At 41.4% G+C, this 24,059-nt stretch overlaps 1 protein-coding gene across 1 annotated transcript in view; it reads left to right on the forward strand.

Annotated features, from left to right (window-relative positions):
• The window catches only part of LOC135883712 (multiple epidermal growth factor-like domains protein 6), a 276,711-nt gene that overhangs the window by 82,775 nt on the left and 169,877 nt on the right, over positions 1-24,059 (forward strand).

The raw sequence follows: 24,059 nt of genomic DNA on the forward strand, positions 1-24,059 counted from the left end.
CGTCTATGGGTTTATCCCACAGATATAGAATAAACAGGCGGGGGGAGACTCTCCACTTATAGTACATAACCAGCTAAAAGTGCACTGTGTGGCATTTATTTTCTCCATTTCTTAATGGATTGTGGTAAGAGACTTACTAAGTGTATTCTCTGAAATTTGTTAAGGGGAGTAATATGAACACTTCTTTACGTGGTTTGAAGGGAAATGATTCCAATATTTGGCACAAATTTAATGTTATTTGAAATCAGAGTAGATCTAGAAAAGCTGAAAGACATGTATAAAGAAGTTACAGAAGAATCTCATATAGAAATTAAGACTGTCATGACAGCATTGCATTCTTTAATTTCTCCTTGTTTGCCCTTAGCACCTCATTTCTATTTGTCAGTCTTAGAGCACTTACAGCTTTTGATATACCCTAAATCAGAACACAGATGTGTTTTTCTCCCAAAGCACTAAACCATAAGCAAAAGGATGTTGCAGAGTAGTGTGTATCTTTTGGGGGTTTTTTTTCTACTTGGTTTGTAGATATGGTCTTTGTCACTGAGGCCATTTCTACACTACAAAATTATGTTGACCTAAGTAAGTTACATTGGCATACAGCCCCCTCAGTTATTATATCACTTGTGTGTGTGTGTGTACACTTGGCTCCTTGTGTCAGTGGTGCACGTCTTCGCCAGGAGCGCTTGTATTGATGTAGAGTGCAGTGCACTGTGGGTTGGTATCCCACTGTGCAACTCACCACCATCCAATGCAGGGGAGTCTTTGCAATGTCTGAGAGGGCCGAAATGAGACATGGAGGTGTGACTGGGAGCATAATGCAGTGTTCTCCATCCCATAATTTCATCAGCATCCCATAATATTTCACGCCTTCTTTTCAAAAATCCCCACAAACCCTTGCATCCCTCCTTGCTGTCCTCTATCTCTGACAGAAGCATGGAGCCTGCACAGCTCTTCAACACTCGTGATAACAGTGCAAGTACAGGGAGCATGACCCTGCAGTATTTGAGGAGCTGCAGGGAACATGATGATTCCTTCAAGGCTAGATTGCTGTGGGACATAGAAAGAAACGATTCAAGGTTGTTGGTGGCATTCATAGAGTAGCTGGTGGAGCGCTGGATTTGGACCTGAAAAACAAACACTGACAGGTGGGATTGCATTGTCATCTGGGTTTGGCATGATGAGCAGTGGCTGCACAACTTTCGGAGCAGTTGTTGATGTAATTACATTGACCGTAACTCTACAGTGCTCAGGGAGGTTGTGTTATACTGACGTAACTCCCAGTGGAGAAAGCGCTATGTTGATGGGAAAGCTTCTCCCATCAACGTAGCTACCATCTCTTGGGGAGGTGGATTACCTACCCTGATGGGAGAAGCTCTCCCATTGGTGTAGGCAGAGTCTTCACTAAGGCCTGGTCTACACTAATGAGGTAAGTTGATCTAAGTTACGTTAGTTAAGTCAGCATAGTGGGGCACTTACATCGGCAGGAGCCAAATTTAAGTGAAGACCCATCCACAGCTAGGTTGACTTAAGTTGCCTTGTGTCAACCTAATTGTGTAGTGTAGATCAGGTCTAAAGCACCGTGTAGATATGTCCCCCATCACACAGCCTGATTGGCAACCTCAATTCTGCAGAATATTATAGGTACAAAATAGGGTGGTGCGTGATGAAGGTTCAATAGGGATTGACTTTAATCTTGCCTTTTCTTATGATTGTCTTAACAATTGCCATCACTGACTTTCATGAGCATGAAAAACTTCACACTTGGTCTCTGATGCTTTTATCTTGCTTCCCAAAATATCATTGTAAAAAGAAACTAAGGATTTGTCTAAATGTACAATGCTGCATTAGTGTAGCTGCACTGCTGTATCACTTAGGGCTTGTCTTCACTACTGCTGCGATTGATGCGGCGGGCATCAATTTAGCTGGTCTTGTGAAGACACGACAAGTCGATGGCAGAGTGCTCTTCCGTATACTTTAATATTCCACCTCCCCAAAAGGTGGAAGCTATGTCAGCAGGAGAACATCTCCCACTGACATAGCATGGACTAGACTCTGCTGTAAGTTGATCTAAGCTATTTCTACTTAAATTACGTATTTATAGATTCATAGATTCATAGATTCTAGGACTGGAAGGGACCTCGAGAGGTCATCGAGTCCAGTCCCCTGCCCGCATGGCAGGACCAAATACTGTCCAGACCATCCCTGATAGACATTTATCTAACCTACTCTTAAATATCTCCAGAGACGGAGATTCCACAACCTCCCTAGGCAATTTATTCCAGTGTTTAACCACCCTGACAGTTAGGAACTTTTTCCTAATGTCCAACCTAGACCTCCCTTGCTGCAGTTTAAACCCATTACTTCTTGTTCTATCCTTAGAGGCTAAGGTGAACAAGTTTTCTCCCTCCTCCTTATGACACCCTTTTAAATACCTGAAAACTGCTATCATGTCCCCTCTCAGTTTTCTCTTTTCCAAACTAAACAAACCCAATTCTTTCAGCCTTCCTTCATAGGTCATGTTCTCAAGACCTTTAATCATTCTTGTTGCTCTTCTCTGGACCCTTTCCAATTTCTCCACATCTTTTTTGAAATGCGGTGCCCAGAACTGGACACAGTACTCCAGCTGAGGCCTAACCAGAGCAGAGTAGAGCGGAAGAATGACTTCTCGTGTCTTGCTCACAACACACCTGTTAATACATCCCAGAATCATGTTTGCTTTTTTTGCAACAGCATCACACTGTTGACTCCTATTTAGCTTGTGGTCCACTATAACCCCTAGATCCCTTTCTGCCGTACTCTTTCCTAGACAGTCTCTTCCCATTCTGTATGTGTGAAACTGATTTTTTCTTCCTAAGTGGAGCACTTTGCATTTGTCTTTGTTAAACTTCATCCTGTTTAACTCAGACCATTTCTCCAATTTGTCCAGATCATTTTGAATTATGACCCTGTCCTCCAAAGCAGTTGCAATCCCTCCCAGTTTGGTATCATCCGCAAACTTAATAAGCGTACTTTCTATGCCAATATCTAAGTCGTTGATGAAGATATTGAACAGAGCCGGTCCCAAAACAGACCCCTGCGGTACCCCACTCGTTATGCCTTTCCAGCAGGATTGGGAACCATTAATAACAACTCTCTGAGTACGGTTATCCAGCCAGTTATGCACCCACCTTATAGTAGCCCCATCTAAATTGTATTTGCCTAGTTTATCGATAAGAATATCATGCGAGACCGTATCAAATGCCTTACTAAAGTCTAGGTATACCACATCCACAGCTTCACCCTTATCCACAAGGCTCGTTATCCTATCAAAGAAAGCTATCAGATTGGTTTGACATGATTTGTTCTTTACAAATCCATGCTGGCTGTTCCCTATCACCTTACCCCCTTCCAAGTGTTTGCAGATGATTTCCTTAATTACTTGCTCCATTATCTTCCCTGGCACAGAAGTTAAACTAACTGGTCTGTAGTTTCCTGGGTTGTTTTTATTTCCCTTCTTATAGATGGGCACTATATTTGCTCTTTTCCAGTCTTCTGGAATCTCTCCCGTCTCCCATGATTTCCCAAAGATAATAGCTAGAGGCTCAGATACCTCCTCTATTAGCTCCTTGAGTATTCTAGGATGCATTTCATCAGGCCCTGGTGACTTGCAGGCATCTAACTTTTCTAAGTGATTTTTAACTTGTTCTTTTTTTATTTTATCTGCTAAACCTACCCCCTTCCCATTAGCATTCACTATGTTAGGCATTCCTTCAGACTTCTCGGTGAAGACCAAAACAAAGAAGTCATTAAGCATCTCTGCCATTTCCAAGTTTCCCGTTACTGTTTCTCCCTCTTCACTAAGCAGTGGGCCTACCCTGTCTTTGGTCTTCCTCTTGCTTCTAATGTATTGATAAAAAGTCTTCTTGTTTCCCTTTATTCCCGTAGCTAGTTTGAGCTCATTTTGTGCCTTTGCCTTTCTAATCTTGCCCCTGCATTCCTGTGTTGTTTGCCTATATTCATCCTTTGTAATCTGTCCTAGTTTCCATTTTTTATATGACTCCTTTTTATTTTTTAGATCATGCAAGATCTCGTGGTTAAGCCAAGGTGGTCTTTTGCCACATTTTCTATCTTTCCTAACCAGCGGAATAGCTTGCTTTTGGGCTCTTAATAGTGTCCCTTTGAAAAACTGCCAACTCTCCTCAGTTGTTTTTCCCCTCAGTCTTGATTCCCATGGGAGCTTACCTATCAGCTCTCTGAGCTTACCAAAATCTGCCTTCCTGAAATCCATTCTCTATTTTGCTGTTCTCCCTTCTACCCTTCCTTAGAATTGCAAACTCTATGATTTCATGATCACTTTCACCCAGGCTGCCTTCTACTTTCAAATTCTCAACGAGTTCCTCCCTATTTGTTAAAATCAAGTCTAGAACAGCTTCCCCCCTAGTAGCTTTTTCATAACTAACGTAACTTAGATAGACTTACCTCGTTAGTGTAGACCAGGCCTTAGTGAAGATGCTGCCTACACCAACGGGAGAGCTTCTTCCATCAGGGTAGTACTCCTCCTCCCTGAGAGGTGGTAGCTGTGTTGAGGGGAGAAGCTTTCCCTTTGACATAGCGCTTTCTCCACTTGGAGTTAGGTCAGCATAATTGTATCACTGAGGGGTGTGGATTTTTGTAGTGTAGACCAGGGCTAAAACTCTCTTACAGACAGTTGAATCCCATTTGTGAAATTGTTGTTTTTATAACTCAACTCTGTTTGTAAATTCTTATGATATAATTCCTGTAAATACAATATACATAATACACCTGAATGATACAAAACTCATTATGGTATGTCAGTTAATAGAGTAGTCTTCATAATCTAAGGTCTTAGTCATTTAATGAAACTCACAAATGGGGTATAATGTAGTGGTCTTTACTCAGGCAAAGCTCCTATTGACTTCATTTGCCTGACTAGAGGCTGCAGAAACTGGTCTAAGACCACAAAATTAATTCTCAGTTGCCATCTGTTCTCTTGTAAGACAACAATGACCAAATTATGGCTGCTCCTGTGCAGAAGCATTGAGGTTGGGAGTGCACAGAACAGGGATCCATTTCCCCTACCCTTATACAGTTAAACAGAGGAAGCCATAGTAGAGCTGTGTGTGCTCCCTGGCAGGGCCGGCTCTAGCATTTTTGCCGCCCCAAGCAAAAACAATTTTGGCCACCCCCCCGTTTTTTTCTTACCCCACCCCCGGCCCCGCCTCAACTCCGCCCCTTCCTCAAATCCCCAGCCCTGCCTCCTCCCCCCCAGGCTCTCAAGCCTAGGAGGGGGGGGGGACAAGCTGCGCACACGCCGCGGCCACTCGGGGTCTCCCCCTCCCTCCCAGGCTCTCAAACCTGGGAGGGAGGGTGAGCAGCGGTGCACAAATCAGCTGTTTTGCGCGCCGCGGCCACTCGGGATCTCCCCCTCCCTCCCAGGTTTGAGAGCCTGGGAGGGAGGGCGAGCAGCGGCACGCGAATCAGCTGTTTTGCCCGCCGTGGTGTGCGAGCGGCAGCAGCGGAGGTGAGCTAGGGCGGCCGGGGCACATTTTTAGGGGCGGCATGGCCGGCGCCAGAATGCCGCCCCTAGAAATGTGCCGCCCCAAGCACCAGCTTGTTTTGCTGGTGCCTAGAGCCGGCCCTGCTCCCTGGTTGCAAGCTGTGGGCCTCCTCACCACAGCTCAAACACCCCAGTTCTCTGCTGGTTCCAACAGTCCTGAGTTGACCGTAACATTTTATATTCCTCATTTAATTCAGTGCAGTAACCTTTGAGTTACACTCAACCCTAGAACGCAGAGGTAGGTTTTATAAATACAATGTGATAAATCAAAGCTGCTTTCAACAATAAGTGATTTGTATTTGAATCCAAATATGTCCTGAGTACCATGTCAATGAAACATGTCACAGTAAAGGCTATTCTATGATATGTACTGTACTATGCCCTTAACAGTCAATATATGTTAATACAAAGTTGATCTTGAAATGTTATACCATTTTCCATCTGGCAGAAATATGTCTGAGAATTTCTGAGTGACAAAACTACATTGATATTTACTTATAACTGTTCAGCTCCAATACAGCATCTGGTTTTCACTAGATCCTGCCTCCTACCCAATTTTACATTTGGGTAAATAAAGCATAAGAAGATCAACTGACTTACTCAAGATCAAGTAATTGAGAGGCTCAAACCAGATTTAAACCTCCCATTTCTCTGAGAGAGCCTCCCTACAACATACTCTGTCCCCACCTTTGGGGCCGTGGCAATGTCTGAGTTGTTGGATTTTGGGGGGCTGACAGTCTTGACTGTCTCTTTAATTTACAATCTTGAAAATGCAATTTGTGTCATGGGTTTTTCTATAAGCTCCCCTGTAACCTTGTTTCAGCTCCAACTAAAGTTTCTCATCCTTCCAGCTGGGCTTCAGAGACTGAGCAATGTTTCCTATACAATGGCTCCTGCTGGCCATCAGGGGTTGCTATAGTATGGGCACTGAGGACAGGGAGACTCTGCCATCCTCTGTACTCTCTGTTTCCCATGCTGGTGCTCAGCCAGACTACAGCTATGAGGGTAGGGGTAGGTAGCAGATGGCTGCCTCATGGCAGGGAGGGAGGTCAAATGGGGACACCCTATTCTTGGTTCTCCTTTGAGCCTGTGCCCATTTGGATCCTCTCTTCCCTGGAGGAAGTCACAAGCCATTGTTCATTTTCAGTCTGGGTCAAACTCTCCAGACCCCAACGCCCTGAGCACAGGAACGAGCTCCATGTCAATGAAACATGTCACAGTAAAGGCTGTTACATTGTATGTACTGTACTATGCCCTTAACAGTCACTATATGTTAGTTTCCTCCAGCATGCATAAAGGAGATCCTGAGCTCATTTGCTTCAATGAAAGTAAGGTGTGATATTAAAAAATCTGAGAACTGCTGGTCTAATCATAATCTCTAGAATTTACCATCTTCCACTCTTTAAATGCATTTTCCTTTACATGTTTCCTGTCTTGCTCCATATTTGTAATAAGTTCAAAATACACAGTAAAGCTCAAATCATGTTAAATGATGTTTTCAGGCATCTTCTAAAACAAGATAATTCTGCAATCATAAAAATGCTTTAAACATCTGATTTGGAACAAAAATGCTGTGTAATTGCTCTCTAAAACTTGTAACCCACATATGAAATTGATTTTATCAGGCAGATGTGCTTGTTCATTTACCAGCCTACTTACGGTCTGTGATTCTTAAATAATAGGACAAGAGAAGCATGCTCAATTAGCTCAATTGTCTGTGGCTAACAATGTTTTATGCCCAGCTTTTGTTGTAGAATCTGGTTTCTAAGTATTTCTCTGTAGTGATTTCTGCAATTTTCTATTTGATGCTTTCAGTATTGCATTTTGATGATATTATGCAGGCTAATTGAAATAGCATTAAAGTACATAAAAATATCTATACACTGGCAACATTGGCATCCAAAATTACCTCCTGAATTTAAGTGCTGGATGTCTTATAGCCTTAACCCTATATCAATGTTTTAAAGCAATTCCCATCTCAGTGCATAGTGATTTAGCTGCATAACTATCTCTCAGCAAGGCAGAAAATAACCTTAAGGTTTCATTGACTTTCAGGGACAAACTTTAAGACCTAGCTTGTATTTCTGCCTTCACAATTTTGAGCACTATCATTTGTGTACACAAGTGATAACTGCACATGCAGCCTACCACATCCCCCATTTTTTCCACTGCTATTCTTCATTGTGGTTTTTGGGTCTTTTCCATATCCCCTATTTTATTTAGAAGAAAACAAAAAAGCCTGCTGGAAATATACAGTTCTGGATATATTTATACATATATAAATATACAGTGACTGGGAATGTCAACTATCAGTTCTGATCAAGAAACTGCCAAAGAAATAAAGCCCTATTATTTCTCCCCAGCGGAACCAGCTGTTGTTCAGAACATTAACCCTACCCTTTAACAACCAATGAACAAGCCATGTAAAAGTAGTCCCACCCACAATCCCAAAACAATTGATTACTGATACTTTTTATAATGGTTTAAAAAGGCTTAAAATACTGTACTGAATAGAAATATCAGAATATAAATGACCTTCTCTGCATTTAATCTCTCTTTGGCAACTTTCCCTTTGAAAGGCCCTGGTTTAGAATTTCACAACTATGTAACGACGAGTTAAAAGACTGCTGAATGCATCCCCACTATGCAGAATATTCCATATTATGACCAGATTAAGCAGTAGCCATTGCCATCCTCTATCATTAGGTTAAACATGTTTCCTGTGTGACATCTTGATCACACATGTCTCCACTAAGTGGTGTATACTTTAACTATATGTTTTGTGTATACATCCACCATTGAAATATAGTCAACCCATAATGCACCACTGTTCCTCCCGTGTGTGTGTTAGCTGCTGTCTGTTTGTCCTGTCTCCCTGCACATAGTTCCACCATCTGAATCAATTATCTTTTTTCTTCATTGAAATCCATTCCATCTTCTTGAGAAGATGTTAACCTCCAGTCAAGCATATACTCATCCTTGCTGTCATGGTGTGTAGTGCTTGTGGGCTGCTGCTTCTCATTATTTCTACATTGGTCTCTCTGTCCTCTAAATGGTTGCCAATCATCCTCCTTACAAGTGCATTTCAAAGGCATCGAGCCTCCGGTGTTCTACTAACAGAAAAATAACAAATTTCTCCTCTCTCTTCCTCAAAAAAGAAAAGATGCAGAGTTGTTGGTTTTTTAATTATTATTTGGATCCTCCTCTTCTCCCTTGCCCCAGTTTAACTTTTTAAAAACTTCCATAAAGATACATCAGACTTTTTTATTCTTTGCAAAAAAATATTTCAAGGAAGGAAAATGTTTGCCAAGTAAGGATGAAAGGCTTGTTACTAATCTTGACCTGCAGCCATATTGCCTGAGGCTGAGATCTTCTTAGATCTAACGGATAAATAGTTTCAAGTCTGGTCAATACTTAGATGGAAAACCCAGTGCAAAAAGATCTTCTTAAGGTAACTCAGTGAGAGGTAATCTTTCCTTTCAGTCAGTACTGAACCAAAGCCCTGGCATGGAAGTAAAGGGCACTGGGCTGCTGGAGGTGATGGATTTTGGATGATTTGGGGTTATTTTTAGTACTTTTTAAATTTTATGTGGATGTCCAAAAAATCGAGGCGGGAAGGTGGAGGGGCAGTTGGGACTTGTGTATATGTTGTATTGAGTAATCTCCTTGCAATGTTCCCTAGTGCACATTAACATAGTACTGTTTCAAACGGTGCTATGTTAAAGCTAACTAGGGAACTCCCCAGCAGGGTCTATATGGACCACTTTGTGCGCTTTAGAAATCACAACCTCGTCCTATGCATCACTGCTCCATATAGACAAACGCTTAGATACAAGTAACCATTTCCAGTGTTTTTCTGGTGTTTATTGGGTAGACACAATCTTTTTAAATTTATCAGTTGAAACCAAAAATCAGAAGCCCTAATTATTTGTGCGCTAGGTGACTTAGTCTGTTGTCCAGCCCAGCTGAACATTTGTTTAAGATGAAGCACACCTGATGTCACTGTGTGTATGGAGATTTCCTTCATACATGCAATGAGATAACCCTGTGAAAAGTACATTCCTGGACTCTTGAAATCTGTCTGAGGACAAATGGAATTTTATGTGTTGTGTGGTGAATTCTACTGAACACCAATGAATTACAGAAAACCCTTGCTTTTGGACAGGTTGCATTTTATCACTCCAGGACTGCACCTATAACTTTAAGATGTCTTTAAAACAAAAGTAAAATTGAAAAAATAACGTGGCAGCTTAATGCACGCATGCGCTCTCTCGCTCTCTAGATATATAGATATATATAAGGTGGAAATAAGGCCTTTAGGAGAGCAGAGATTTAGCATGGACCAACCCCTATCCTAACTCAAGAGAGGATAACTTAAACCAGTTTCCAACTTTTGGAAGGGCCACATCTTGTGGGGAAATGTTGCCATCAATAGAAAGACAGACAAGTTTCATGAGACTGGAGGAATCTGAAGGTGGCCAAAAGACAGAATACAAAGAAGGGGCATGGTGCTAAACACACATACAATACATGGGTGTGAGTGGCATTTCTGCCTAAATCACACTGGGAATGTTAGAAAATGTTCATTTGCTACATCAGCAGGACACATGTTTAAGAAATACATCTGCAGAAATTTGATTGCTAAATACCTGCATTAGAGCACCAGGAAATATTTCCTTGTCTGTTGTTATTTTGAAAATGTATCTGTTTCAATCTCAGTGGAAAAAGTTGAGTTCAAAATGAAGGTTTTGAAATCTTCTATGTATAAACAACACCTTTATGTTAACTAGCTTTTAAATGAGGAAGAGAAACTTAAAAAGGAAATAAATGGCTTTGCTTATATCAAATCCCTCATTTTACTTCATAAACAGAAATCTGTTAGAGCAATTGAAGCTTTAATACATCCTTTAACTGGTACTAACTGAATCCCTTAAGAGCTGTAACATTTTTGTTTGTTTTTGTCAAGAGAAGATAAATCTGATACAGGTCTGTCGCACCTTACGCACATTTAACATGTGCGATTTCAGCTTTACGCAGTCGGCAAAAAAAAAAAAAGAGAAAAATAACAATTTTAATACTGTACCTGTAGTGCGGGCGATTCTGCCTGCCATTCAACTCAATGTAATTTTGACTATACGTGGTTTTCGCTTTACGTGCTAACCATGGAATGGAACCCCCGCGTAAGATGAGACTCGCCTGTATTCACATTAACTAAAGAGCAGGGCCATCTTGTAAATTAAGTTTTTATGACTGAAGGAAGGATTGCTGTGGAAGGTCAAGTATTGTTAATAAAATGTGTGCATTCTAATGCTAGTCCTCAGCATTGTTGAACCACTCCACATTTCAAGGCCGAGTCCCACAAATGCTTGAACACTTTCAGCAACATACTGAGTGCCCTGAATTCCTTTCAGAAGTGAATGGAAGGTGAGAGCAGAGCACTGAGTACGTTATTGGAAAAGACTCTTTTTAAAATTATTTTAAATTAGGGCAAAATTCTCTCGGCTGATCCAAATGGAAAATCTCAATTCCAGTATTCAGATCTCTGTGATCATGTGGAATTCCTTAGAATGCTGGGGGAGGCTTTCAGCTGTTTAACAATGACAGCAAGCCATTTTAGAGTAGCAGCTATTTTAAGAGCAAAACTATCCACAGTAGCAACATTCTGCTCTCTGTACATGTGTGGAGTCATTGGAGTTCACCCTACATACCATGAGCTGAATAGCAGAGCTAATATCTGCAGTACAGATGTAAGGGAGTAGAACCTTTGTCTTTCAGATATCTGCTGTCCCTCTGGAAGAGTCTGGGCACTCTGAGCAGCATGGAAGTTCTTTGTTGTGTAAGCAACTACATTTTTATGAGAGGCTCAAATATAATAAAGGAAAATAATCACGTAGGAGAAAGGTCTCCAATTTGTTGTTGTGAACGTTAGAATAAGGGTATGTTCCTCTAGGTGCAATGTGAATGCAACTTCTGTGCCTGGCAATCTGAGGGTACATTATTGCTAAGTTAATTTCAAATTGCTTTTGTTCCTCTTGATATAAATTTATTTGGGGGGAGGGGAAGGGTTTTCCTTATGGGGATTTGCTGCGGCTTTTTTTTTTTTTTTTTTTTTTTTTTTTTTTAAGAAAGGAGGAGGGTTTTCACATCCAAATATGGTCAGGGATTATTAAATTTACTTTGTGGATTAAAATACATCTGGGAAATCTGCAATTTTGTTTCTGATTAAAAATGTATCAGTACATGCTAAACTGCAACTTGCCATCTGAAATGTATACCTACTTTTGGGGCTACAATCACTACAAGCTACTCCCTTGGCTGAACTGATAACCAAAGAAGAGCATGGATTTCTGAGAGCGGCCCTAAACAGACATGCTGAGTCTGTTACCATTTCCATTAGCCCAATTGCCTTCTATGACATACATGGCAACCAGGTGATGGAAATATGATTGCACCTGGGGGAACAGTGAGAAACCTAAGGCCACATTCAATGTTACCTACCACTTCTGAGGAGAAATAGACATACAGGGGTGAGATGTGTAGTGTATGCTACCATAAATGGAGCAGAAACAGACACTAGACAGCACCAGAACTGCTGCACCAGGATTCTGCTGTGATGGTTTTAACATGATAATCCTGTAGGCACACACAATTTATGAATGCTCAAAGAATGTCGACACTTCAGTTTGCGTGTTGGAGTGGGAGGTCCTCAGAGATTTCCTATTGTTGTCTTTGTCCAGCCCTGCTGCATCCTTTCCTCCCGTTGAAAAGAATTTGATAAGGCATTCAATGATTCTGAAGAGAGTCCCATCCCCTGTGGCTCAGAGGGGATGATGCAAAAGCACTTTCACTGCACACCTATCCCTTAAGAAGCTCAGGGCAAATCTAGAACTTGAACTTTGATTCCTTGGGGCCTTATCATCCCATGCTGTAGTAAAAAGCCACGTGAGAGAACTCTGGAGGATGCAATGCCTGAGAATTCACTTGTAGAAATTCCCTCCTGCTGGAGGCTGCCTTCCTACTTGCAGGTAGAGAGAGAGCCCTGCACACAATGAGGATTCTGTAGAGGAGGCCCTTGGCAATATCCCCTCATCTCTCCACTTGCCCACACCTCTAGCTCGGTGCTTGGTTGCATTGCGCCAATGGATTCCCCTGCCCCTGGTTCAGCAGAAGAGACAATAGAACCCTAGGCTGTAGTTTTGTTATCCCTTCCCTCCACCCTGCTGCTTCCCCTCCAGAGATTCCCCCAGAGCCAGAGGGAGATGATTTGTGCCCTGCCCCTGCCCCCATCTACAGCTCCCCTTGACCAACACCATGTCCACCTCCTTTCCCAACACTGACAGTAGACTTATAGAGACGCCTCCCCAGTAGCTGGAGATGGCGGGGAAATGTCATAGAGATGGGCAGAAGTGGAATATCACACATGGTGCCTTACCATAACATCAGGCAGATGATCCAAGCCCCTGTGCGGCAGAATGTACACCTATACAGCAGGACCAATTTAGCAGTTTCCTAAAGTACTGGGAATATGAAGATAACATCTAAGTCAGACTGTACTGTATTACCGGCTGTTCCATAGAACTTTATTATCATAGTAAGAAATAGTCCTTGCCCTGAAGAGCTTGCAATGCAATGCAAGAACACACACACACACACACAAAATAATTAGCAATGCTCCTTGATGCATTTTGAAAACCTAGCTCTCTGAAGAATGATTTTTCATCTTGGCCTCAGCCAAGCTGCATTGACACACCCATATTTATTGGCGGGTGTAACTGAGGTAACCTAGTTGTCAAATGAGCTGACTGTGGCTGCAAATCAGGTCTGTAGATTTTTAACTTCCCTAAATTGTGGGGATAAGCTTTCACCTGCAGATATGTGCACTGTAATTTCCAGGCAACAAAAATGAAAGTCAGCTTTTAAAAATCTGACTCCATATCTGCACTGTAAATAAAATAAATACATTAATGGAGCTATCCCATCTCCTAGAACTGGAAGGGACCTTGAAAGGTCATTGAGTCCAGCCCCCTGCCTTCACTAGCAGGACCAAGTAGTGATTTTGCCCCAGATCCCTCCGTGGCTCCCTCAAGGATTGAGCTCACAACCCTGGGGTTAGCAGGCCAATACTCAAACCACTGAGCTATCCCTCTCCCCACTGTCATTTTAGCATTTGTATTAGAGGGACTGAAGGTAAAAATGACTCAGTCCTTCCAGAGGGCTTTATGCGGGTGTGATTTGCCCTCAGTACGTGAGGCCCTGATGGCATGGTTCACTTTAACATTTCTAAGTGGCAGAAGATGAATTTCACTGACTTACAGCTCACCACTTTACTCAGACAGAGGAAGGAAGTGGGAGGTGCTGTGAATCTTTAGCAGCTGGAGAATTAGAATGATTTTCCAGTTAATTTTTCTGCTGGTTTTGATGCCTTATTGATGACCTCACAGGGAGTTAGGAAGTGAGCTTGGCAACTAGCTCCTTAATGAAATTTGCTTCCTTGGGAGTAGAACAGAGGTAAGCTCCTAAGAACATGAAAGGGCACCTGGGAGAGTGTAGTGAAGGGAACTTGGCTGTACATTTAAGGATTTGTGGAACAGAGCCAATTTGTAAAACATTTCATATTTCTAAGTGATTTTTTTTAAAAATGCAAACTCACTAGTGAGGTACTACAATTGATGAATGTTTAAAACACATCTCTCTACTCTATTTGATTTATGTGGTCTGTCTCTTATAGTCTATGCTCCCCACACACCCATCATCTGAAAAGCTATTTTGTTTCTTTTGTTACCTAATTATATTCCAGTTAGGTCATATTTACACTCCTAAGCATATTTCTATAAAGCATTATGGGGTGCAACGTCACAGGCCCATCCAGCTGATTCAAGATCATGGGCCTGTTTCATTGCTGTGTAGATTTCTGGGCTCAGGCTGAATCCTGGGCTCTAGGAGCATGTAGGGTGGGTGGGTATCAGATCTGGGGCTTCAGCCCAAGCCCAGAAGTCTACATAGCAATAAAAAAGCCTCTGAGCCCGAGCCCTGCAAGCCTAAATTAGCTAGCATGGGCCAGCCATGGGTGTAGTTGCTGTGTACACATACTCATAATACTTTTCATATGAAAAGCTTATTATAAAGCTTTCCCATGGCTGCTCAGCAGTCTTATAGATCAGTAAAAATAAATACAAATATGTCTATATATGATAAACATGGATATATTTATTTTTTTCATTTTCATGGTGATCAGTTTTGGGCAAGGTTTAATGGACAAGGTTCATGGGCAAGATTGAGTGATGACTTAGTTCACTGAGATTTGGGTTTTGAAGAATACTGTAGTAATATTCTTAAGTTTTGCATGACCCAACTTCATTTTACTTTGCAGCTGGCTGCATGTTTAAAGTACTGCTACACTTAAACTGGCCACTACTTTGTGCCTGTTACCTGATCCTGAAAAAGAAGAGATATAAGAAGAGTAGAGTGATGAACAGAAATAACTGAAAAAGAACTGGAAACAGTTGGAAAGAGAGGTCGGCTGAGGACACAGAATTAGTATCTTGATTTTGGACACAGATTTTAGTTCAGGTAATTGGGATTTTGGTTCAGGTCACTAGATTGATAGAGGCCTGTTGTACAACCTTGCATATGGATCTGGGTTCAAATTTCTAACACCCTCAAAGTTGGGTGGGATTCAGATTCTACTTCATGCCCATCTCTGAGAAAGCCTGAGAAGAGAAGCAGAGAAAAAATATGAAGAGAGGCTCGTGGAGAAAAGATGAGAAAGATGACTGTAATGGCAGACCAATATAAAATGAAGGGTGTGGGTGGGGGGGAGTCTAGAGCTGACATTGTATGTGTCAAGATGTAATAGTTATAGCTGAATTATATCACTCAGTAATATTTAAGGGCCCTTAATTCTACTGGTGCTATATTTTTGTCCTTTTAATGTTAAAGTGATTAAGATGTGGATGTAAAATAACCCAAGAGCTAGAAATCTCTTTAAAGCAGCATCCTATTTTGAGAACTGGTTGCCTAGAAATGGTCCTTTCTCCTTATTAATGCTCTTTTTTTTGGGTTTTATTATTTGTACTGCTGGTAATGCACAGGACACTATTGTGCAAGGTGCTATACAAGCACAGAATGAAAAGATACTTTCCCCAAAGAACTTACAATCTAAATTATTTTGCTTCCAAACATTAAGATACTTTTATATCTTTCTGTGCATGGGCTGAGACATTTTATATAATTCAAAAATAAACTGTAGAGCACAATTCATAAGTACATTATCCTAAAGTACCAAAAAGCTTTACAGTCCATTAGCATGGAAATACGAGTGTAAAGTATGTGTGTAATCTATTTCATACATATCTCCTTGCTGTTTGCTAAGATAAAAGGGTTACAATGACCAGACTTGGGTGAGATTAATCATGGAGAAGATAGGAGTAGAACTTCATTATTTTATTGAAGAGAGGGGTCTTAAAACCAGGGGGGAGAAGTGGGTCTTGAGATGGGATTTGAATTCATGCAGTCACTTAGGACAGTTGCTGTGCTTGCTCTTCCACACCTGAAGATTGGGAGGTCTGTGGAAGAAGGACATGCCACTCAATGGTGAAAGGAACAGCGGAGCCAGAAAGAAGTCTGGCATTTGACTGAAGGGAATGCATGGAAGAATAGTAATAGAAAAGATCAGAGAAATGGGGAGCTTTGAAGACTAGAAAGGATCATTTTCACTGGATCTTGAATGCGTAGGAGAAGGTGGAGATTTCTGTGAATGTAAGTCAGATGCTTCTGTCACCTAATAATGAACTATGACAATTCAGACTTGCAGCACAAGCAACAGATTGAAGATGTGAATAAGAATTTCAATGACGATGTGATCAGGATAGTGTTAGGGAATGATATGAGAGATGAGATTGCTTCATGAAGAGGTAGGATGGTTCAGTGGCTAGGGCAGTCACCAGGGCTGGTGAGTTTTTCTGTGCCTCAGTACCCCATCTGCAGAATGGGAACAATAGCGCTGCCTTACCTCACAGGGATGTTGTGAGGATAAATACATTGAAGACTGGGAGGCGTTCCGAAACTACAATGATGGGAGCTATATAAATGTACCTTAACTAGATTTTCTTATGAGACATCAGAGCATTGTTTAGAGTTGACAATGGAATAGGAAGTAGTAGAGGTAAAGGACATAGGGAATTACTGTGGATAATTCATTCATTTTGGCTGAAAAATAAAGCTGATTTTAAAGAAAAACTTATAAAAGCACTAGAACATTCTCCTTGTGCTTTACATTGCATCTTGCATGAAATCTTAGTATCATTAATTCAGTTCAGAGTTCCTGCTGAAGCATTTGACTGATGAGTGTGGACACAGAAACTCTAGTTTTCTCCAAGGCTTTCTCCTTACTTCCTGCTGGTTTGAGCCACCTGGTTTAGTACAAGAGATAAATCAAGGGAAATGAATGATTGAAGAGGTAAAATATTGCTGCTACTTTTATTTTATGACCCATGCTCAGGAAACTCTGCTTTACCTTTGAAATTTAACTCCTGAATGTTGTGCTGGAATTTTTACTTTTCAGTTGAGTTTAGTTAAATAATACTAAACACTTAATTTTCTTTCTGTAATAGATCCAAAAAATATAATAAAGCTTATTTCAGAAAGTCAGTAGAAAACATATGAAAACAAGAAAAAAATTACTACTTTCCCACTGTATTTGCCTCTCTTTTATAATTATTAAATCTCTTTTTGTCTGCACAGAGATGGCTATAAGAGAAGCTCTTCTGAGAGCGAGGCAAAAGTTGCCTTCCCAAAAGTGTTACCTGTTCAGTTGCACAAAGTGACAAAAAGGATGGGTGCCACATTTAAAGCCATTGCACTATCAATTGCCCTTTGAACACATGCTTAACTTCTGTTGATGCGAGTCATTCATTTTAATGGAGGTTGTGCTCCAAGATAGAGATGAATGAGTAAAGGGCTTGCTGTCATTTTAATATCTGTACAAAACAGCCTTAATTTCCACATGGATAGTTGGTTTGGATGCTTTTAATGCATATACACAGTGGCGCAAGTAAGCCAGTACGGTCAGGTATGCCATACCATTAAGACATTTATTGCCAGTATGCCGTATTGGAAACACATTTTCAAGAATGAATTGTAGAGCCCTGAATGGATACAGATTTATATCCGTGGATCGAAATCGGTATCCACTGACCCGCAGGGCTCTCCTGGGAACCGCAGCGGTGAAAGGAGCAGAACGTGGGGCTGCCGCTCCCAGGAGCTAGCGCCCCACGCTGGCAGCTCCTCCAGCACGGCTGTACCACCCCCAGCCCTTCCATGCAGCTGCGTCTCCTGTCTGGGGTCTGTACAGCCCCACTGGGGGCAGGGCTGTGCAGATTTAGCTTGTTTATCCTACGTCTCTAATGGAACGTTGAACATCATGATGATTTTGTAACCTACAAGACATGCAGACATCTTAGACAGATTTACCCAGACCCATTCAATTTAAAATGTTTACTTAATGAATTAGTCCAATATTTTTCGGAATGGAAAAATGTCAAAAGCAAGCAAACAAGCTTTCAGCCATTGGATTTAATTGATTTCACTTCACATGATCACAAGCAAATGCTGAACACCTATAAATAACTCCATAACTAGTTTGCGTGCAGCACTCTGTGATGAGCACATAGTGTCCCTTTTTTTTTAGCAAAGTTACAGTAAATATCTGGCTGTTGGGGATTATTTTTTGTTAAATTAATTATTCCAGAAAAAAATTGAAAATTAAAGACCGTAATAAACTTACACCTTTGAGTAATATACCATTAAACAGAGAAATGGAAAATTGAGAGATGATTAGCACAAAAATAGCCTCTCTAGACAGTATTTCGTTTAACATACTTTTCTCTCTGCAAGTTTTAGTCATGCTGATAAATAGCAGAGGCAGAATAATTAGAGAGTGAGATTAGCCTTGATTACATATTTTGAGCAATGTGCATGGACATGACATTCAACCTGAGGGTCTGGATAGACTTGGCATCTCAAATGTGTGAATTTATAAATGGGAACTGAACAGTAGCAACAAATAAGCGCAACTTTGTCATGTTTTAAGAAAAAAATTACAGTGATGGCATATTACTTCATTATTAGATTATTTGGGGAATTTAAAGATCATATTGGTGGCCTTATTCACACATGAGTCAAGTCCTCCACCTAATTTCTAAAGGCCCCAATGCAAAACACTGATAACTATTTAACCTTTTCTGCTACATTTCATCACAGGGTTAGCAAGGTGAAAGAAGAGCTATTATAAGCTATGTCTTCCAATATTTTCACTCGTAAGAGAGCAGCATGATTATTAGTGTAGAACTTTCCTATCTATTCAATTTCCATGGCTATGATAAGCATAAATGGCTGCTATAACTCATCTATACAACTTTATGGAGATTTCCTGTTTTTTTTTTTTCTCCTCTCCACTCAGAGAAGCTTTCAGTTTCACTAGTGGCACCTTAGAGACTAACAAATTTATTTGAGCATAAGCTTTCGTGGGCTAAAACCCACTTCATCAGATGCATTCAATGGAAAATACAGTAGGAAAATATATATACACAGAGAACATGAAAAAATGGGTGTTGCCATACCAACTGTAACGAGAGTAATTAATTAAAGTGAGCTATTAGCAGCAGGAAAAAAAACTTTTGTAGTGATAATCAGGAAGGCCCATTTCCAACAGTTGACAAGAAGGTGTGAGTAACAGTAGGGGGGGAAATTAGCATAGGGACTTATGGCTGACTTAGAACAACGCTTCCTCAGCTCTCATCCCCTAACGCCCCTACTCTACTTGCGCTACATTGATGATATCTTCATCATCTGGACCCATGGAAAAGAAGCCCTTGAGGAATTTCAACAGTTTCCATCCCACCATCAACCTCAGCCTGGACCAGTCCACACAAGAGATCCACTTCCTGGACACTACAGTGCTAATAAGCGATGGTCACATAAACACCACCCTATACCGGAAACCTACTGACCGCTATAGTTACCTACGGGCCTCCAGCTTTCATCCAGACCACACCACACCACACAATCCATTGTCTACACCCAAGCTCTAAGATACAACTGCATTTGCTCCAACCCTTCAGACAGAGACAAACACCTACTAGATCTCTATCAAGCCTTCTTAAAACTACAATACCCACCTGCTGAAGTGAAGAAACAGATTGACAGAGCCAGAAGAGTACCCAGAAGTCACGTACTACAGGACAGGCCCAACAAAGAAATTAACAGAACGCCACTAGCCGTCACCTTCAGCCCCCAACTAAAACCTCTCCAGTGCATCATCAAGGATCTACAACTTATCCTGAAGGACAATCGCTCACTCTCACAGATCATGAGAGACAGGCCAGTCCTCGCTTGCAGACAGCCCCCCAACCTGAAGCAAATACTCACCAGCAACCACACAACAAAAACACTAACCCAGGAACCTATCCTTGCAACAAAGCCCGTTGCCAACTTTGTCCACATATCTATTTAGGGGACAACATCATAGAACCTAATCACATCAATCACACTATCAGAGGCTCGTTCACCTGCACATCTACCAATGTGATATATGCCATCATGTGCCAGCAATGCCAGTCTGCCATGTACATTGGCCAAACTGGACAGTCTCTACGCAAAAGAATAAATGGACACAAATCAGACGTCAAGAATTATAACATTCAAAAAACAGTTGGAGAACACTTCAACCTCCCTGGTCACTCAATTACAGATCTCAAAGTCACAATACTCCAACAAAAAAACTTCAAAAACAGACTCCAATGAGAAACTGCAGAATTGGAATTAATTTGCAAACTAGACACCATTAAATTAGGCTTGAATAAAGACTGGGAGTGGATGGGTCCCCCCTACTGTTACTCACACCTTCTTGACAACTGTTGGAAATGGGCCATCCTGATTATCACTAAAAAAGTTTTTTTTTCTCCTGCTGAGCTCACCTAATAGCTCACCTTAATTAGTTACTCTTGTAACAGTTGGTATGGCAACACCTATTTTTTCATGTTCTGTGTGTATATATATCTTCCTACTGTATTTTCCACTGCATGCATCCAATGAAGTGGGTTTTAGCCCACGAAAGCTTATGCTCAAATAAATTTGTTAGTCTCTAAGGTGCCACAAGTACTCCTGTTCTTTTTGCTGATACAGACTAACACGGCTACCACTCTGAAACGTTTCACTAGTATAATTCACACTTCACTTGATATCCTTAGCCAACTACAGGGTTTTTTGTTCTTTGTTTTTTTAATTAATACTCTTCATTTCTTTGCTTGATCAATATCAGCTTCAGTATTGAATAGAGTTTGATGTCCTTTGGGTTTGTATTTGCATGTCAGTCTCTTGAGGATTGAAATTACACCATTTTCTTGACTTGGGGGTCAGATTTTGACCTATCATTCCACCTTGCCATCTAGCTTTGAAATGCAGCTCCAGCCATTGATGTGAACATTGACTATAGTCTCTTCAAACAGCTGTAACAGTAGAGAGAAGTCAACTGAGCAGTAATTCAGATTTTTGTTGTTTTTACTTTATAACATCAGGCCAGTTTGAGCGTCTCTCTAGATAAGCATTCAAGTCCCAAGTATTTCTGAAAGTGTGTGTCTCTGCTGCTTTATTTAGGTATGAGGAATGCTATTCTGTGCCAGTATAGACTCTCTAGATCAGTGGTGCTCAAACTTTTTTCCTGTCATTCCCCTCCTTACCAGTAATGAAATCTGTCTGTGCCCCTCACCCCCTCCATTACTGTACAGTTGGATTTGAGGAGCTTGGGCTGAAGGTACAGCTGGGGGAAGAGCTTGGGCTAGAGACGGAGCTGGCCTGGGGGGCAGAGAGGAAATGTGGGCAGAGCTGTGGCTGGGGGCGGAGTGGAGCTGCAGCTGGGGGCATAGTATAGCTGGGTGGTGCTCTCTTCCCACTGTCCCATTGGGGTTGGCCCAGGCCCTACCACGCACCCCCCTAGGGAGGCATGCCCCCCACTTTGGGAACCACTACTTTAGATACAGTTTTGTCCACAAAGTATTTCAGAACTCCAGGGTGTGCAGATGTTCATATCAGTTAAGCATCTTGCCTACCTGACTTACCTACAGATGGGTTGGTTCTATCCTCTTGGATACCATTCTCAGAAGTAACACATTGGCTGACGCCGTATTTCCAAGAAAATCTTGGTGTGAGCCAATTGTAAACAGTAGACAATGTACCTCCAGGAATGAGGTCATGTAAAAGACATGTTGATTCTCATTGTTCCACAAGATGATCAGTTTGAAAGAAGACAGCCCTTTGACAGCTGCTGCTGCTGTTCCAGATTCCAGTCCGGGAAGGCAGCCGTGCTGAGCACTGTCATCCTTGGGACCATATGGCCTGAGACTGTTGTGTCGCACACCATGTGGAAGACAAGAGAGAACAATTTCAGTGTAGTATTTAACGAATACCTCTGGGCATTTTATGTGCCTGTGTCTCCTCATGCTGACCCTTTCTCTGCAGTATAGCCACTTAGTTAAACCTTGGCGGCATGAGGGAGCATAACATAGACCTTGCTTTATACAGGCTAAATTTATTCCCAGTGCAAGGATTTACACCAGGGAAGAATTTTGCCTCATATGTCTGCCTTTTTCTTCTTTTTGTTGCACATATGCTGCATATCCTGCCTTGCTTTTTGAGAGTCTATGGAAACACTTCCATTAATATTATTTTCTGAATTTGATCCTTCGCAGTGGATGAGATTTGCATTTTGTGAGGAATTGTCTCTTAGCTAATTACCTGTGTTGAGATATCAAATACCCCCTTTTAAATGCAAACAAACATATATTGCCACAATGAAAACAAAGCATGTTAAGCAGAGAACAGACATGCTGGGTTTGACTGTTGTTCAGAAGTTATATTTTTTTCTATGGACCACTGTCAAAGTTTAGCATCCATAAAAGCGAAAAGCTCCTTAGTTCACATTGTGTGTCCTAAGGGAATATATATTGCAAAAGATTTTAAAATGCTTATACAGCAACTAAAAAAAAAAACCCACCTGAAATGTATAACTTATTTTCACTACAGAGCAGCAACTGAACTTTTATACTGAAATTATTCCTTTTGAACTTCCACATGGTATGCAACACAACAGTCTCAGGCCGTATGGCACCAGAAATAGTCATGTTCTGTGCCTGTTGCCTTCCTGGCTTGGAATCTGAACAGCAGCTGTCACACTGCTGTCTATTCTTTTGCACTGATCATTTGACTGAAAAATGAGAAGATAATTAAAAGTCTGATATTTTAATAAGAGATTATTTTTTTTAAAACTAGACAACACCAAGATGTGAGGGTTTCTTGTTGAAGATTAGCTAGAGGATTGCATGTTTCACCTAAATGCAAATTGGGCTGTAATAAGTCATAACAAGAATTCTATCCTGTACTAAATGAAATTAAAGTCAGCGAATTTCTGAAACATTTTTTGAAATGTCTAATGAATTTACAAGCCACTGGAGAAGACTGGCTGCTTTGCTTGCAACCTGGAACTTAATTTAGCATTTTAATCAAGATCATAATGAGGAAAACATTTCTGGTAGGGCAAAGGAGCAGAAAATAGGAAGCATACCAGATCGTAAAGTTGTATGCAATCAATTCACATGTTCCTGCTTTTAGTTTCATGGCGAAGTTTAATCTAATGAACTGAAAATTTAACTACTTAGAAATAATTCTAGTTTTCAAGGGATTGATGGGTGGATACAGCATTACATAATTTCATTTTATTATTAACAACATTACATATATAACTGACAATGTCCAAGTTTTAAACCCCCCAAAAAGTGTTCAGGATTTAATGCATTAAATGATCTCCTAAATTGTGCTTGCACAAAAGGAAAGTGTGAGGGAAGGACTTCATGAAAATTTTGCAAAGGGGCTTTGGGAGTTCGTGAAGGTATTTTGTTTACAATAGGCAATGAAGATAAGAACCACTTGGTTCCATAGCAGCACAGTTAACATCTGTCATGGACTCACAGTTTATGCCCACTCTTGGCCCCATACCGTGCCTGGGGGGAACCCCCTTCAGTGTGACAGCCCTTCCCGAGGGTCCACTCTTTCTCGGGGGTTAAGCCCCTTCGCCTCCTTGAACTGCACCTCTTGGAGCCTTAGCACGCCTGTCTCTCGCTGTGGGCCCCCGCAAGTAGTCCACTCGCTCTGGACCCACGGGGCCTCCACTCCCAGAGGGAATAATGCAACCCTGTTCTCTAGACCAGAGTGACTGTCACCCAGTGTAAAACAGGAGGGGTTTATTGAGCATCTGAACACAGCATAGGAAACTCTCAGGGCCCTCAGGCCTGGCCTCCCTCAGCACAGTACATCTAAGTCTCTCCTGCATCCAGGTGGGCTCTGCCTGCTCCCTCTCTCCAGTCCCGAGCCCTTGTGCTTTCCAGCTGGGCATCTGATATCACCTCCCCCAAGCCCTACCTCTGTCCATTGTCTTCTATCCAGGTAAACA

This window comes from Emys orbicularis, chromosome 9 (assembly GCF_028017835.1).
Source record: "Emys orbicularis isolate rEmyOrb1 chromosome 9, rEmyOrb1.hap1, whole genome shotgun sequence".
Lineage (NCBI taxonomy): Eukaryota > Metazoa > Chordata > Testudines > Emydidae > Emys > Emys orbicularis.